The sequence below is a fragment of the Glossina fuscipes genome, unplaced genomic scaffold (assembly GCF_014805625.2).
Source record: "Glossina fuscipes isolate IAEA_lab_2018 unplaced genomic scaffold, Yale_Gfus_2 115, whole genome shotgun sequence".
Taxonomy (NCBI): Eukaryota; Metazoa; Arthropoda; class Insecta; order Diptera; family Glossinidae; genus Glossina; species Glossina fuscipes.
The window spans coordinates 1,069,601-1,089,291 of record NW_023998458.1 but is presented as its reverse complement, the minus strand read 5'-3'; the positions used below and the strand labels follow the sequence as shown (position 1 = coordinate 1,089,291).

The 19,691-nt window shown below is 33.8% G+C and overlaps 1 protein-coding gene across 1 annotated transcript in view; it reads right to left on the bottom strand.

Moving 5' to 3' along the window:
* LOC119640124 overlaps positions 1 to 19,691 on the bottom strand; it is a 149,174-nt gene that overhangs the window by 16,279 nt on the left and 113,204 nt on the right. Inside the window, exon 4 of the mRNA XM_038037959.1 lies at positions 8,546 to 8,586. The gene's annotated coding sequence lies outside the window, so the exon portion shown is untranslated. The remainder of the gene's footprint in view (positions 1 to 8,545; positions 8,587 to 19,691) is intronic.

Below are 19,691 nucleotides of genomic sequence, written 5' to 3'. Positions count from 1 at the left end.
TTGAATATCCCAATAAAAAGAAAAAGAAATCGTAGAAAATCTGCTTAGGTTACGTTTCGTTTCTTTTCTTATCTTGTCGTTGGAAAATTTTCAGGTTTTTTTTTTTAAGATTAATCGGTTTCTTTTGATGTTATAAGAATTCAAATACATCGACAATCGAAAGCTATTTTCCCCTTCTTTCATTCATTTCAAATCACCGGTAGTGGACACTTGGCAGAAGTCTTTCAATTGTTATAATGATACGAAACCCAGGCATTCAGACATTTCTCTCAACAGCTATCGGCTATTGTTAAATTTATCAATAGGTTTATAAGATTTCGTACATCGACAACTCTCACGGGAACATGTATCATATTAAGTAACCTAAAATATTATATGTCCCTCTCACTCACAACGGATCAAGCTATGCTCTTTAAGAAATCTATCCGCAAGTAAAAGGCAAAAAGAGACAGTGGAAGCAAATCATTTGGGGCAATCATTATTCCGATTTCAATCGTTTATTCATTTTTATAGATTTTTTGTGATTATTATTAGGATTATATTAATATATATTTTTATTTATTCTTTCTTTCACTGTTCTTAACCTTTTTCTTACAAACATTTCTTCATTTTCTTTAATCTTATTTTGCTATTATTAGCAAATATATTTCGTACGTTAAGCGTATGAAAAATATTTATCGAATTTTTGTCAGGAAACAGTCACAACACCTGCACATTTCTCCTATTGCCTTATTGTATATGATGAACAAAATTTTCAGAAACTTCATAGTTGCGTAATAAGCACCGATCAAACAGAAATTGTAAAGACATGAGTCATAAGACTTTAGTAGTTCAGACGTTCATCAAAACGCGAAATCTGCGATATGGACGACTATAATAAGATATTTTGGCCAGCGACTTCTACAGGTAAAAATGATAAAGAAATGGAAAATACGGTGGTATATATCGGTTGAATTCGGTAGTTTAGTTTTGATCTACCTGTACATAAAATAACAATTTTCCATTTAATATAATTGATTTATTTAGCTTACGTCGACGCTAGCCATGGAACCCTGAAAATCCTTCCTCATCTAAGTTCATTATGTTTTTTGCTTATTTGGCGTAATCTGCTACCAAAGCCCACCAAAGACGTTCAGAGACTTATGCTGATGCTGACCGATCCTATCCCAATCGTCGGTTTTGCGTTCAAAAATTTAAAAGTTGCGACACGAATTGACTGAAAATGCCATTTTTTGGCCACTTGTTGCGGCACATGTCTAGTATACACTCTTCGATCGAATGAGAAGTTCTGCCACACTCACCGCACTCATCAGACACGGAGTTTCCTAATTACCACTCTGTTCACCGAAAAGGCTGCAGCATGGCTTGGCCGACACGCACGTCCACAAACTTGAAGAAGCACAAAAATGGTTCCGTGGGTGGATCGCTGTGAAATCATTATAAGTACTTTCGACATGATATCGCCATGTTGCTACAAATATTGTAAGATGTTGTAGAAAATGATGGAAACTTTGGATCGGTTTGTGCAATTTTTTGAATTGCGACTCCAATAGCCGTTCTTACGAAAACTGTTTCTTTATATGGTGACAAAATCTAGTTTTCAATGTTTCATAGTGAAAATTGGTTCATAATCGTAAATTGACATAGTGTAGCATTATCGATTCATCATATTCTAGTTACTACTCACTTATGCTAAGTTCACATTTTCTAATATTTCTGCATAATATAAATCTAGCTATAACACATTAAAAGTAATATCCTAATTAAGATAACCTACATCTGTAAAATTTTAGTAATAACTTAGTTTGAAATTTTACTATTTTGCTTAAGCTAGCGCAAAAATTATTATATATAAGACACCTACCACGGCTCAGAATTTGTGGCAAGGGTTTAACGTGGGTTCCTGCCTGAAAGGCTTAACCCCACGGTGGCCCAAGCCACTTTTAAGCGTACTACGCCCCCTGGCGAGTTAGACAATCCCCACAGAGTAGGGGCCTAAACAGCACCAGAGTCCAGATCAGTTTATTGTGTATGGAACAATAAACCCCACTCTGGTGAATGGCGAGGCCTAGCTGCACTCAATTGTTACATTTTAGCTAGGAACTCGCCAACCACAACCACCACGAGTACTCCCCGAAGGGCCGCACCCAAGCAGTCAGGACTCACAAATTGATCAACTGACTGCTTCCGCCATAAGGCTTCCCCTGTGCTGTTGATCAATTACCACCATTACCCGCAGGCATCCGTGACATGTGTTCAAAAGTAAAAATAGGTAAAAGGGGAAAACTTATTCGTCATATCCCTTTTCCATTTTTGCATGTATTAATTAATTTACCAGACATTTTCTATCAATCGGCCAAAGGGAAGGCCGTCCGTCAATTCCTTTTTGCATTAATAGTATAATTAATTTATTTATTACGACTTAAGGACAAAGTCCATCATATACCCGCAGGCATACGTGGCTTTGTGAGGCGAGCTTCCTGACCCACGTGGCTCCCAGTTTGTTTTGCAAAGCCTTATGGCATACTTTGGGCGGTTGTTAAAAACAACCGTACTTGCTTCGGATTCTCCATACTTTCCTGGTTGCCAGCCCCAAGTGAACTACTTTTCTTCAAGATATATAGGTCTCGGGTATTGCACTGAACATGGTAGACTAGTCTAATGTGACTCTACGATGCACTCGCTAGATTACTACCTTCATTGTACTTAAATACCATTCAATATATTTCCTCGGTAGTAACTAGCTTATTGAGTAAGAGCTCTTCTTCCAGCCAACCCCTCCACCATCTCTCAGAAACTCGTCGCCGAGTTAGCAGCCCAAAACCTTAAACTCTTCTTAGCCGGCCGAAGCCGTTGCCCGGGGATCACCGCTGGGAGGTGAGAATTTCGGCACATCTATGCTTCCCATCAAAGCATAGTTCATCTCCCCCTACCACGGCTCAGTAAAAAGAATCATATATTATAAAAGTCAATAAACAAAACGTGAAAATAATTATTTGGACCACATAGATCTATTTATTGGATACCGCCGAATGTAAGTATGCTCAGGAGTTGTAAACCCAAACAACAAGCCAAAAAAACCTATTTGTTAATGTTTTACGATGGAAATTTGTTCATGATAGCAATTTGACATAAAACTGAAATTTGAACCACATTGGTCTATTGGTCTTGGATTCCACCCCATACAAGATTTCTCATGAATAGTGAACACTTTAGAAAAATGTTTAATTGTAAATATTTTGTGATGAAAATTTATCCGTAGTAGCGATTGATTCAAAAATATTTTATTCCTGAATTGGTCCCGAAAAAAGAATTGCCAAAGAAATTTGTAAAAAGAGCAAAAAACTCAATATGTTTCGGTTCAAAAAGGGACGCGTTCGCCACCCACAGTGTGCCGTCGGCGTATCCTTTAAGGTACTTGGGCTATTTTCAATATTAACCTACGTCTCGAGCGTTTTTTGAAGCTGGCATCTACATTTTTCGGCCAAAGGAATGTTTACCACAAGCAGATGTCCGGGCGGATAGAGAGCTGTAAGAGCTGAATTTTCATCAAATCCATTTCAAAATTTTATATATGTTCTTAATTCGTTTAAAAACTTTTTGCAGTTATGACTTTACTCTGTATTCATATTTGCAAAAATTAGTTTTTGTGTACACGGAAGACTAAGCGTTCGAGCAAAAAACATGCGTTAAGTGAAGCAAATTCTCGTATTAGTCAGAGAAGGGATATTAAAAGCTTCTTTGCGTCTTTTTTTTCTCAGGGCAAGTGGAGAAGTTGTGAAATGAATACCTTTTCCACAATCGGCCGCTGGGAAGTGTTTGTTATTTCAAAGGCATAAAAGCATGAAAATATGAAGGAACACCGAAATATTCTAAACAAGTAGCCGGTGTTTGTAAACAAAAACGTTTTCAATATAAATATTCGGCTTTAATTTACAAAACGCTTTGCATTGCATTGGAAGTTGTTTGTATTTAATTTCTTTTGCTTCTAAAGTCATATGATTTCGTATCATACTTAAGTTTGGATTTCAATTGCAATGACATCCAACATATTGACACAAGACTTGAAATTACAAAAAAAAATTGTTTTTTCATTCTTATCTTCATTGTAATCAATACAGCTATGCACGCATACGTACCATATATTGCTATATAAGCGCAGTAAGTACACTAAGTTCAAATTGTCAAGAGATCTTTTATTTAGACTCGCAAGTGTGTAATACTTAGCGCGACTAATTTATTTATATGCGTCTTCTGATATATAGGCATGTTCGGAGGTTAGTATGTGTGTGCGTGTGCGTGTGTGAGCGTTTGCAAATGAGTATATTGACAAAAATTGAATAAACATTGTCTTTATTTACGAATTTGTATGCAAATTTTATACGTTTTTTCAGCTACATATGTACATAGTTTATGGGCTTTTTAGCGCAACAACAACACAACTCAAGCAAACGCGAACAAATATAACCGATATTTAAGGTGCGTGCGCATTAACAAACGTCAAATAATCATTGAAAATGCCAAGATAATGTGTACAAATGTATTCATATACATATACATACATACACACACACATACACACATATATGAATATATATATATATATATATATATATATATACATATATATGGAAATGTAAGGAAAGAAAAAAAATTAAGCAGTGGGCACTATGTGATGTGATGGGTTATCTGGCACCGCAACCATTATCTACAACGCCACAAAATCACAACAAAACACGTAGTAAGTCTAAACTGTCAATTTGACAAATGTTTGCTTAAAATCGATGGTGACTGTTTGCTTCGTACACACACACACGCATCGACGATAATGTTTTATCGCCAAAATTAAACTTTGTTTTTTCCCTTCAAAAGCTTTTGCACAATAAAACTCGAGAACTACAAGGAAAAAATATTCTTTAAAATTCGTTCAAATTATGTTTTACAAAAAAAAAAAAAAAAAAAAAAAAATTAGCATTCCGTAGAAAATCTTTTATTTATGCAAATGCTCGACAAAAAACAACATTTTTACAAATGCGTTAAATTTATTATTTATCTCGATTGATTTATGTGTTTATATACAATTTTTCTCTTTTTCTTAAATTTCTATCAATTTTTGTGCATATTTTTGTTGATACAAAAATGAAAACGACCACATGTAAATTGGAAATATTACACATTTCGTCCATTCCCATGTCGACGACTCTCTCGTTACAGTTGTTCGTTATTATTTATTTTGAACAATAAGATGCATTCTTTTGTTGGTATTGCAACCAACACTCTTCTAACGCCTTATCCGGATGTTTATGCTCAAGAATTTTATAAACAATAGAAGAAAAAAAGGAAAAAATTCACAAGCTTGTGTGTTGGAATGTACAAATGTATGGGCTGTGTTTACTTTCACCTAGTTAAGCAGACGTTTTAACAATTTCTTGAGACGTAAACTCTTAAAAAGGGTAGCGTTTGGTTGCTATTACATCCAAACACAATTTTTTTGTGAAATTCATTTATAATTAAAAATAAGTAAATAAAAAAACGCAATCGTAGGTCACGGGCCACCATTAAATAACTAACACAGCAATCATTCACATAATGAGTTGTCAAGATAAGAACTCTTATGGAAAGTGGCCGGAAAAATGCTTTGATCCGAACTATTTTCAGTAGTGTTTATCTTCCGCCCAAATCGGTTCGATGGATCATCAAATTATCTTAAAAATTGCCACTTGAGGGTGAAACGGAGATGTATAAGACGAACAGAAAATAGGTGAGACAAAGTTTTGCATTATTTTCATTTAACTTAACAGACCTTCTAAACTCTTTCATTTTTATATCACTAATGCACACTTTTAAAAAAGGTTGGTAAATATTGTTTGTTGGTTGGATATGTATTTAAGGAAGCTTTAATACATTATTATAACGAAAATTGTTACTACAAGGTCAGCCTAGATTGTTTTCGACTCGTTTTCTCATTACTGAATCAACCACTGCAGCACCTTTCGCCTTGTTCATCTCTTTCGCAGAATTGCCTTTGACAGAACTGTCTTCATATTCATTGCAAACTTTATAAAATTTCCGCAGCTAAGCATAAATTTTCTGTTCTGTTGTAATAAAGCAGAAGAACTTGTGGGTAAAGAAAAGGAAGGATGCCTACTATAATGCCTGCGTCGTCTTCGGCAACACTCCAGAAATATTAATGTTTACAGTGCAGGAAATGGAACAGCTACTGCAGTCCACGTCTCCTCTCTGCCCCCTAAGGTCAGGTGTGACTTGTAAGCTCTATAAGTTAGTGAATATATTATACGTAACTTTGCCTACATTATCGCCAAAAGTCTTTGCAGATGATATTCTGATTAAAACCTGAAAATCTCTCGATAGTATCAAGACGTCCAAACGAAAAAGGAATCCTTAGTATTAAAGCGAGATAACAACACGATCGATCTAATCATGCTTAGATCTAGAATAACCATCTACACTTAATTAACATTTTATTTAAAGGGCTTCTTTCTCTTATCATATGCTGATCTTGGAATCGTAAACGAGATGAGCACGAAAAAAAAAAATACATTGTTCCAATAAGTCGTTGAGTATACTTATAAAAATTATTGATTTACTAACTTCGCTTAATAAAATCACTTAGGTAAAAACGAAAGAACTTTATAAAAATTATAAACAACTTATTAACACAAAAAAGTAACTCAAATATTTGTGAATTCGATTATTTGAGTAAACATGGATTGTTTAAGGAAAATTTTCGTTTTTCGATTGATTGCTGAAGTAAAGCAACGAACAAATAAGTGAGAAGAGCGCCTCTGCATATAATCCATTGAAGCACGTGAACAAACTGCCTAACCCGCAAAGGCATTTTTATATCAATAAATCGTATATATGTAAATATATATATATATTTCTGGGAATATAAATATACCAAATGCGCGACTTATAGACTTAGAAAATGCTGTCGGGCAAAACGTCGAGATGATTTGCTTTATATAGGACCAACTGGAAATAAAAATTAGTTAGGATGGGTTAAAGAAGCATTGCTAAAACCTACTCAAAGTTATAGGCGGTGAAAAGAGCAGCGGCAATTAGATCATGATAGCTTATGGCAGGTTCCTTTTCGGTGTTCATTGTCAGAAATCTTATGAATAAATTGCATTTCAACTTTAGGACTTGCATCTGTAGGGTTGGGCCTTTTAATGCAGAATTCACCTGCAGTCATGTGTGCTTATCCTCTCAAAAAGCTCAACTTTTGGTGACTGGCATGGATCTTCCAATAATGAATTCGATTACTACATCATCGTACTTAGGCCGAAAATAAATAAAAAATCAATTCTAAAGCTATAAGAATTACGAAAGATTCAATCGAAGAGGGCAGACTACTTAGGGTCTACAAAATCAGAAGACAAGAAAAATCGTGTCATCAATGGCGAATTAAGTTCATTGGTCATCAATACGAAGTCGGACTGCAATGGATATAAACAGGAGTAAATAAGGAGTCGTTTTCCTTTAAAATTTTTTTTTTTTTTTGGTCGACAATTATTTTGGACGAATGTCACTCCCTCTTTCCTTTCCTTTTTTTGTAAGAAAATTTTTTTTAAAAGTCTGTTAAGCAGCAGAGTGGAAGGTTTGGATAGCGCAGCTGACGTTTGAGACTTCTTTAAAATATCGATCTTGTTACTCTGCTTGGCTTGCTTTAACAATTACCTTCCTCGCAGTGTACTGTCCCTCACACAAAAGCAAAAAACAAACTGAAACCTGTTGCACATTTTTCTTTATCGATTAGGGAGTTTCCGGAGCTGTATCTAACGTCATGTGAGGCTTTTGATTAATAAGAAAAACAATGAATCTTGTTGTATACGACGGACCTTTCATTCATATCCCGTAGGCTTACTACGCATAGTACCCTTGTAAAGGCTACACCAAACCATTAGACTATCAAATCGTTGGACCGTCACGCTCGTGTTCGAAGTCTGCAGAGGTCAGTTTATATATTCTTAAAAAAAAAAAAAAATGTATTGCTCACATATATACCCGTTAGAGTTATATAAATTGTTATTAAACTCGCCGTACAAATGTCTGCTCAGCTTAGCCCATCCAACTTTTAATTTTTAATTTTTTTGTTGGTTTATTTATTTAGCATTAATTGCTTTTAATATTACTTACGGAAAAAAATTTTCTTATAACGTATACCTCTGACTTACATACTATTTACATCTATATATATACGATATTTATATTATTATAATGCGTGAGTTCACTCAAAAAGTGGGTTGCTTGGAATGAGTCGCAAACGATGCTCTCAACACAAAAAAAATTGAACATTAAAGAGTGTTCTAAGAAAGAAAAGTTTAGATGAACTCATCGATGATGTCATCATAAGTAAGAAAGAAAGAAAAAATAAATAATTATTATTATTAACGCAATTGACTTAAACTAAGGAAATAAATTTCAGAACAGAAAAGTAATAGTTAAGACCATCGGTTTTATTTTTGTTTTTTTTTAAATAATAATATATTAAAAAGTCTCTTAAAAAGTCTCTTATACTTACAAAATCTTTCCCTGGTTTGGAAATCAAAATGAAGTAATCACCTAAAAGTAAAAAAATTTTAAAAACACTTTAGTTTCTTGTTCTATAACGAACTCGTACGTAAAAAAGAAAAAAAATCATAAAGAAATATGAGCGCTAGGCTACTATCGAAATGGCAAAACAACAATTCATATCGTGCTGGGCACTTTCAAGGGACATATGTATGTACATATATATATATAACTAAGATCGTACACTGTGTCGATGATTGAATTATAGCAATACGACTAAATTGAACAAAAATAAAAAGAGAAAAGAAAAATAAGAAACTTAAAGATGAAAAATAAATATAAATTCAAAAAAAAAAAAAGTAAATAAATAAATAAATAAAAGATTTATGATTAGTTATAGAAGGAAATGTATTGCAATTGTAATAGAAATCAAACAAAAAAAAAGAAAACGAAGAAAAAAGATTTTTTTTTTTTTTTTTTTTTTTTTGTAGCAGTTACAGCATACGAACGCTATGCCAAATGATTCGGGAGATGAAACACACAAACGCATATATACATATACAAACAAGTAGACATGATTCTTGATGAGTGTACCGCATTAATGGGTGCAGTCGCTGAGTGAATAGAGAAGAACATGAACAACCACGGATTTGCATGTCGAAAATCTATAAATTCTTAAGTTGAATGCATAACAACAGCGGCAAGCGCAATAGTAACCAAAAATTGCATATAATTTTTTTTTTTTTTTTTCGCAGAGTAAAGCAATAAAGGCAGCCAGCTATAAGCAATAAGTGCCGTTTGTTGCAAATAAATAGATTCAACGACTATTATATTCTTTCGATTATAAATAAATGCGCAAAATAAAAAAAAAACTGAGAAGCAATTAAAAATTTTTTTATAATAAAAGCCCACACTTCGTTTGATATTTACAGCAGAAGTAGAAGCAGAAGCAGAATCTGCATCAGCATCACCAACATAAGCAGCAGTAGCAGCAGCACGTGCTGCATGCAATGGCTGTACTTCGTTAGATGGGCCGATCAGTTTTATAAAAAGTTGATTGAGAATTGGAAAGTAATGTTTGTAATGTTTGTAATGTATCTCCAAAAAAAATTTTTTACTAATACTGTTTACAAAGCCTAATCTTTGCTTGTAAGCGATATGTTAAATTTGAAAGTGAGTCAAGTTCATTAGTTAAAAAAAATAATTAAATTTTGATTGTTATTACAATATATATATATATATATATATGTATATATATATATGCACATACATATGTACAGCGCAACAGAAAACAATACTTTTAAGGGTCTAGTCAAAGTCAGACATGGTGGTGTAATGCGTCCCCAAGTCCCATAGCATTAACAAGATAAAAAGGTCAGGTGATAGGAGGTAGTAACGGATCAAGGTAGATGCCCTTGTAAAGCCCACGGCTTTCTACATCCAGCCCCACTCAAGGTATATATACCACGCCTCGCATCAATTGTCGCTGCATCAAAAAGTAAGAAAGTTTCAGCCAAATTAAGCCTATTTTGAAAAAATTTGACTTGTCCTACTGTGAAAATTAAAGGCGTGGCATATTAACAAGAGTTTTTCTAATTTTTTCATTGATATCTTTACTTGGGCTGTTAAGTGAACTTTTGTTTCGATTTCATTAGTTCCCCTCGTTACTATTCGCTTTGATCTTCCTTCGCGCAATCGTACTTAAGCAAATAAATTATATTTTATGTTTTACACATTATACTGTAGGTTAAGATTATTGCTGCTTCGAATGATAGGCTATTGCTTCTAGAGCCTCACATAATTTCACTTTATTGTCTTTATTACTGTCCTACGTTGGAAATGCTTGCCTATATATATATATATGTTTGCTATAGCGTATATGTATAACATGAAAATAATGATTGCGATAATTGTTATGACAAAAGTCATTACCGTATAGCACGCATAAGCGTGTAGGTGTCATATAAAACATACAGAGACAGCTTTATGGTAACATTTTCATTGCCCTCTGGTACCCAAGTTTATTTATCTTATGATGCTTGCTCGCACCACTAACTTTATCTTAGTCCGTTTTCATTTTCTGTTTTTTTTTTTTTTTTTTTGATGCATTTAAAAGTGTTTAACTAAGTAATACTTGATGACTTAGACGGATACTGATGATACAACCTAACATTGCAAAACGTTAGCAAACTAACAATCATTACTATAGCACTCATATAGCTATAGTAATAACTATTTGCTGTTGTTGAGGGTAAGGTGTTGGTTGGTTTCAGAATATAGGGAGTGTTTTATTAAATGTATGCACATATGCAACTAAGTAATGGATTTGTGCATGCAAAGTTAATAGAATGTCGGTTATTAGGTTGTGTTTCCTACCTAGAGGTGATTATATTAAGCTAAAATAAATGTCCGTAAACAAATATATTTATTACAAACACTCTTAAATCATGATTACATTATGACTTAATGAGTTTTGTGTAGCAGAAAAAGATCTCTTTGAATGAGTCGGCAAAAAAAGGGGAAAAAAACGAAAAATTGTTTTCAGCTCGGTTCAGCGGAAAGACAGAATATATTAAACTTTCGAAAAAAAAAAAAAAATTTTTTTTTACATAATACGCAATGAACTTAGTCACGAATTCTTATAGCAAAAATTTGTCAGAAATGTTCAAATGGTTTCTCTTTTTTGTGAAAATCTTTAGGCCAACTAGATTAACCATTTGGTTTAACCGCTCATCCTAATTGACAGTCCTAGGATTAAACTTCTTCGGTCTACATAAAATTTTAATGATAATAATGATAATAAAAACCGGAAAAAGGTAAATCACTGGAATTAGTATACGATAAGAACATGATGACGATAAAATCTGTATCATAACCATTTGTTTTTCTTTTTGCATCGGCTTGACCCACTTGCAATTTAGTTGGTTTCAGTACGCACTTTACACCGCTTTGTAAGCAGTTTCCCGTCTTTACGCGACCTCTCAAAGCATGTACTTACCACGTAAATTGAGTGATATGTGTATCCATTTTTTATTTTTATTTCTTTTTTTTGCAGTCTACACCAGTTATGGTACAAAGGCATACTAAGTTTGTGCGGATGTACGCAACACCCATAACGACTTGAGGTAAATCGACTTTTCATTATTACATTGACCGATTCTGAACCACTTTCGGATTCAATCTAAGTTTGTCTGTCCATCTGTCCATTTGGTTTTTTCTTTGTTGTGCTCAACCTATATAATACCTATATATTTTGATGAATTTGGTTTTCCTAAGGACGGATCCCATTGAAAGTGGTTAGGACCAGACTATTGTTTCAACCATTTTTCATATGACGTCTTATTTTGAAAAACACTTGCAGTTATTCATATAACTGTAAAGTTGAATAGGGTACTTAATTTTGGGCCATGGCCCTACACTATAGTGTTTTTAGTTGTTTATTTCAGGTTTGTCAATAACGATTGATATAAAAAAAGAAACGCGGATGCAATTATTTTAAGGAAACAGGAAAAACGCAAACGTATCATATATAAAACATTATATCGACTAGTATTGAGCATAAGACAAAGCCACCGCTTATTGCTGCTAAAAGCCTCACAGTACTTGTGAATTTAAGCATTAAACATATTTTAAAAATAATAATAATAAAAAGAAAAAGAACAAACTCAAGGTTTTTAGCTTCGACTTTTGCTTCCTTTTCAAAATTCACTTCGCAGCTTTATCAAGGTAAATAATTTTGCTTTTTTACTATTATGTCAAATTTCGACAAAATAAATATCGGGTGTTTAATATGTTATCTGCAGGCACTAAATATTAGATATGAAAATAATGAAATAAAAACTGCTGCTGCTATTGAACCAGAACTTCACACCAACAACGATATGAATTATGAGAATTAATCGTACAATGCGTAAAAAAAAGTTCATAGTTACTGATGATGGCAGTCACCAACATCAATACCAATCAAATGATTTTCTTCTGTTATCTCCGTTCATTTTTTTATACACTTACATAGGACAAAAACAAAAAAAAAAGTACGGGTCAGGTTTCATGCTGCAGATGCTAGGGCGTGTGAAAGACATATCGACTAACACATCTATTATGACTTCGGTCATATCAGGTAACTTATATGATTTATAGATGTCTCGCCCGAGAAAACGGCAGCATAATTTAGTTTTAAATGATTTATATGAAAGACAAGGGTCAGTTGATGTTGTGCGGCCAGCGGTAAAGGAAAGAAAGCAAAAACATAAACACAAAATCCAACTTAAGATGTGGGAAGACAAGAACTGAGATTATTACAAAAAACGGAAAAAAATATAAATGAAAAGTCTCCTTACAAGACAAAGCTACCAATATTGGGGGCATGCGTCAACTGTCAAAATTTCTCACTTTTTCACCAAAGCACGCATGTTCAAGAAAGTCGTGACTTTTTGTATATTAAACTAATAGAAATATTCGGAATTGCTTCTAATTGACGGTTAGTAGTGTATGGCGCTCTTTGCGCTTTGTTGTTTGCTCCTTATGTTCTTGTATTCTAAGCACGCACTTTCCATATTTTCAACGAATTTTTACATTTACTTTAATAAGAGAGAAATTTCAATTAAATCGTTTTATGTATTTCTAAATCCAAGGTTCAATGAACTCCCTTGAACACAGTAAATTTGCGTGTCTAACGATCACCGCCACAACTTTTAAGCGTTTGATTCCAATACGCGGCAAGCAAAACTAACTAAATGTTATTTACCGGCGTAAGAATAAATTCCGACCGTTCTTTTTTTACCCAAAAAGAGGAAAAAATATTTTATTCAAAGCGTTGATCGTTGCTAGCGGCACATTTTTCCTTCTCTTTGATGAAATGCAAATTGCGTGCCGGGAAAGACAATCTTCTCGCTGTCCCCTAATTGAAAGGCCAACGATATACGGCATGACCGTCAATGTTTACGATATTGCTAAGCTGCCAAAGTTTTTTTCTATTAACGGTTTTGACCCAATAGAACCTTCCTTTGAAGTAAGCAGGACGAATAATACTTATCTAGTTTAGTGCAGCATTGAAGCGAATCAAAGCTCCGATGACATGTTGCGTACCCTTCAGCGAAATTACTTCCACTATTATGTAAAGCTTACAGATCGTATACTTGCTCTAAATATTTACACACTGCCAAAAGGGCGTGAAGTTATATTTAAATATAACTAGCAAAGGCACGAATCAGACCTCTGTTAAAACGTTAACGGAACTTTGTTAAACGATGTCTCGAAAGGATTCAAGTGAAAATGCAGTTAAAATAAAGCTTTTCGAGAATTTTGTTACAAAATATTATAAACAAAACATGACTTTATGTAAATTAATTAATATTCGAGAGGACTACATTTTTACACTATGTCATAAATGAGGTTGATAAAGCGAAAGTTTACGGAGCTACTGTGGCCAAACCATGTCCCTTGAAAAAATGAAACTAGCACAGAGTGAATCCTCTATTAATAGCCTTTCCAATGGTGTGCAGGTTATATTAAGTTTTGCCCGGAGAATTTTTTTATGGGAATTTGAAAATTTCCTTACTTAACATAAACACAAGGCCGGAAACCACTCTTTCTTTTTTTTCGAAGTACTCACGTTTTGTCTCTGGTAGTTGTCTTCTTTCGTAGCTTTCTATCCCTCTCTGCCTGCGATTCAGAGACTTCCCATCATCCTTGCAAATTTCGCTTGCATGCCTTTTCATCTCAATATCGAGAGTAAGTAATGAGGCCCTATTCTGTATCTTACAAGTTACGCTAGTAAATACCTTCTAAACACAAAGCATTTAAAAAAATTTATATGATTTGTTACCACCTTTTATGCTATTATGCTTTTTAAAAGGAGAGTAGACTCAAAAGTTGTTAAAAACTTCTGAAGTAGTAGATGCTCAAACTAAGAATAGGTCGATCTATACAATTGTTATAATGTGTAAGCTTTTTTCCAAGGTAATGAACTTATCCTAATTTTAACATGAATGTCTTCGCCTTTTTGTCAATTTATACGCATATCCTTCTCGTACGCTCTTTGCCCTTCTTGTCACAAAGTCTTCAATTGTCAATGTTTTCTTCGTAGCAATCACTTAACCGGTTCCTAGAAAATTCACATTTTCCTTAATGTTAAATTTTTGACATTTTTCATTGGTATGTGTGCATGTGTACACAAAATAATTCACAAATGCTTTCCATACATAAAATATTTTTGGTTCATTGCTGTCCTTGCTATTGTCGCCAATCTTAGCAACCAATCAAGGGCGAGTAATACTTCAATATCAACCTTTCAATGCTATTTCTCTTCCCTTTATTTCTGATGTTTTCGTAAACATTTTTGCATAATTTTACTGCTACGCTATTCTGCATAAAAGATCAATCATTACCATCATTATCATTAGCATTGGCCCATATGTGTTGAGAGTAGAAGTAATAAGACAAAAAAGGAGAGACGTCTACCAACCCATAAACTGCAGCTGTTGCATCTGCATTACATCATCTCTTTGGCATTTTGCTTCGTTTCTTCTTTTATTTTTTTCGATTTATTTATGTGGTTACATAATTATTCAGGAAAAGAGATCTTAACTCATACGAGGATTTACTGCTGAAGACATAGAAAAGCAGTTAAATACTATCTGACAGACATTTATCATTTGACATAAAAACAATACGCGAAATTTCTAGACCTTGAGCTCAATTGAGTCAAAGCGATAAATTTTTGAAATTGAGACTCAATCTCGCATGAGGAAAAAAATATTATCCATAAAGAGCAAATTAACTTTAGCTTAGTAAATACAAAAGGAGCTGAAGTAGATCTGATCGTCTGACAATCGCTAAATATGTTTATCATTAGTTAAAGTTGAACAAATCTTCTAGTGGAGTCAAGTTTGTATATCTAACAGTAAGTGCTTTACAAAATCAGGTTGGTTAAGCCATTTGCCACTGCATAGTTCCCTGTAGCTACTAAACGAAAAGTGGCCCTAGATTTTCAAGTCTCAAGTTTTTTGTGATGAACAAAGCACTTAATGTTTTTCATTTCTTGAAACTTTTTTGTCCGCACCTCGTATAGGTATTCATAAAACTTTAAAGGTATGTTTATGTTAAGTGTTTTCCAAATGTTGTAATTAATGTAGTATTTGTAGTCATAGACATGCAAACATACGCAACAACATGTACTTACTTTATCCATATAAGGCTTGTTTCACCAAATAACTAAAATTATATTTTATTGCCTTGTTGTTCAATAATATGCAAGTGGAAGTGTTTGCAAACAATATGATTTGTTGTCAACAACAAAACTTAAATTTATTTTCTAGTTAACGCTACATGCGCTTGAATGAGTGTTTATAAGCGTATGGCTATGTATGCATAAGTGGAGGTTTTACTGTTTTTTACTGCCCGTAAGTACATATACGGGTTGTGGTGATGTCTTGTTTTAACAACAACATAACAACTGACAAGAAAAACATTTGTAAAAAACTCGCATAGATTTAAGAGAATCTTAAGAAGAAACGATTTTCTCAAAAGAATTTAACTCGAAATTAAAAAGAAATAAATAAGAATTTCTTGAATTTCTTTATCCAAAGCTTAGTTTTTCACTTTCAGGGAATCATAGAAAGCATTTTCCTCGTTGCTAAGTATTTATTGAAGAACTGAAACTTTCTTCCTTTCCTCTCGCGCTTCGGTTTTATTTATTTAAGGCAACGACTCCTACTCACTGTATGTACGTACATACACACATTTAAAGATACATACTTTGCCTGCAGTTATAATCTATTATTTGTCTTGTGAAGCCATAAAAACAACTATTTATTCTTAATGCTTGACTGGATATTAGGTTAAGACACTTTCGCTTAATGCAAACAGCAACAGCAACAGCAGCAGCACGAACGAAAAGAATACTATTTAGCTTTTCTTGATGCTGTTTATAACCAGTACACAGCACATACATACGTACATATGCGTAGAAATGATTTTAAAAAGAAAGAGAGAAAGAAAAGAAAGAAAAAATATTGACTTTGATTTCCTCCGTCTTTCTTGTTTTTTTTTTTTCTTTGAGGTGCTTAGGGTTGTGGATCATTTTTCACTGTCGTTTTTCCTTAACAGTGCGTTTGTCTTGTTGTCGTGTCATACTAATCTGTTGTGTTATGTTATGCTGTTTTGAGTTGGGTTTCTTTTACCTGGCTTCTCAAACAGTCTTAAATTTTCAACAACTTTACGATTTTCCGAACTATAATAAGTTTAACTTCATTTTCTATGTTTTCTCTCGTCTTTGCATAATGAGGCAACTCTTAGTGCTTTCACATTCATAACACCCACCGCATAGGTTTGGTGGCAACGTTTTTAAAGTTTTCTTTGTCGTGTTTTAAGTACGGGATTTTATGTTTTTTGTCTTTGGCAGCATTCAAGTTATGCTTTGAAGAGTTATTAGTACTTGTCTTAGTCTCACTTTGCATTTCTGGAATTGTTTGTGGTTTAAGTTACTTTGCAAACTCATTGTTAAAAATGATAATGATCCTAAAATATGTTAATTAACTGGGAAAAGTTTCAAACATCTCTCGAGAATAAACGTTTGAGTAATATGTCGGCCCTTTCCTCACAGACCGCAGGTGGAGGGAGCAAACAGATCGGATGTAATGCCCTGCATATGCAGAAGAAAAGGGTGTGGCTTACAGATGTGAGCTAATAAAGATAATAATAATAATAATAATCACAACAATAGCAACAACAATAATACCAATAGTAAACGGAATGTAGATCCTGTAATGTCTTTGACAGAAGTCGTAGATTAGAACGGAGAGAGAAAATCTATTAGCACCCGATCGTATATTAAATCTTTTGGGATTCACAGATAAAAACAATCGATATTTTTTGATGTACCGTCCGCTTACTTCCATCTCAAGGCAAGTGCGGCAATCCCTGTAGATTTTAAATTGTTTAATCGTTAGTAGTTAGGCAATCCGATATAATCCATTCACGTTACCGTTGGTTTAAAACAGCATGTTGTCACTTACTATACTATTATATAGACGAGGAGGCAACATCAATGGCGCCTGCATTGCTATGGAGAGAGATTTGGTTTTCTTAGAAAAATGTCGTCCTGTCAGGTTTTTGAAGAAAAGTGACTGAGGCGTGACTTGTTTGGATTGTGGATTCTAGAGACTGATTGGTGTTGCTCTGAACCCAATCCTTTAAAAATGCTCTTTCTCTCTTTAACGAAATCATTTTATTATTACTAAGCAAACGAAAGTTTAAAGTAATTCACAGCACACTGTTGACCCAGTCACACGCTTGAATATATTATTTTGTTATACAAAATTCCGTTTCAGTATACATGCAGAGACCTACTGATGTTGTTTTCGTTTGTATCACGCACGCTGCCGCATAATAGACGTACAAACACACCATAAACTCACGGTTTAGATAACAAAGCTTCAATCAGATACAGATCTCGAACACCACGTAGAAGATAATTACATTTGTGTATGTTTTCTAGTGAAAAAGAGAAACATTGAATAAAAATCGACAGAAACATTCTAGGTTACCGAACTAATACCAATCAATCAATGTAAACACACGCAGGTATAACCATAGCAACGTTTATGGACATTTTCTTTGATAAATTACAACTAAACTCAATTAAAATATACTAAGTGGGGGAAAGCAATTTTTGTAGCCGATATGAAGAAACGGCGAAAGTTGGAGGGCAGGGGAGAAGTGGGTTTGCGGTAAGAAATAAAATACATTTCAAAGTAATAATTGCTTTATTCAGTAGCTTGCAGTCTTTGAGTAGAGCAGTGCTTCGGTAGATATCATTTATATCTCTCTCTTTCGATAATGATTCAATTAGTGTCAGTTGAAACACACAAAGTAAGAGGATATCGGAAAATATTTTATGAAATCGTAAAAAAGTATTCCTTTGCACATTGTTCACACGTTGACGAACAAGTTTTAGAAGAACGCAAAGATTGCCGTAAGACAATTTTATTAACTCTTTGCACTCGTCAATCGACTATGTATCGGCATTGTGTCTTAGACCAGCTCCCGTCTCGACATATAGTCGACTCCTTTTTATTTGAGCTTATCAATGAAGGACTAAGTGATGCGTAAAAAAAGTAGGAATATAATGGTCATATCTCTAGTTATACACGCCTTAAAACCTTCAACTCAACTCAAGACGCAACTAATAAGCGTGAGTCTTGAAGCTGAAGAGAAATAAGGCCACGAGGAAATGTACAACAATTGTTCACGTGTTCAATAAAGTGCGCGGTGTATAATATAAATTTTTAGAGTTGTATGAAGCATCGCCGTTTTGGTCGTGTCACATTCCTCTTAATATCGCTTCTATTGATTTAAATATCGATCGACCTTATATATAAATGATTTTGTTTTCTAAGTTTCTCGCTGAATATCTGTTGTATTTTTAAATGATCAAAAGTTAATAGCATTCCTTTAGAGATTAGTAGTAGTGCGTTGAAGATCGATAGCAACCCATGATCATATATTTTTATTTATTATTCGCTTAGCAGGTTGCTGACCTTGTCGAAGCACTTCTGGTATAATTATAAACATGTTTCGTATTTAATTTTCACAATTTTTTTTTTATGTCTATAAAAAAAGTGGAAAAGCAGAGAATTATAAAAAAAAATAAAAAAATCCCGACATTTAAAATAAGAAAAATTTACGATCTTTTAGCCAAATTTTTTTTTACACGCCATTAAATTATTTCTTATAATTTAGCCTTTAGAACGAAATTTGCTGGTGATAATCATTATCATTAGGAGCATTAGAAGCAAGCGATCATATATGGAGCTTTCATTCTATGGATATGTTTCCAAAATTTCTTCAATCCTTCTTCGCCTTGATCGTAGTAATCATATACGATTTGTTATTGGAAGACTTGCGGTGAAACCTTTTGATGTTTGAAATCGCGAATGGCGATGATATCCGCGTAGAATTACTTTTCGAGGCTTTATACGGACGCCCTATTCGTTCAAAAGAAAAAGTAAACTACCATGAAATTGTTGAGCTTCCTCAGCACGAGAAAGCTTAGGTTCGAGAAGTATAATTCGACGCCAGCTTTTGTGTGAATAAACCCTCATTCATCATCTTTTTGTTTGCCTTCATCATAACAGTCCTTGATGAAGTCAACT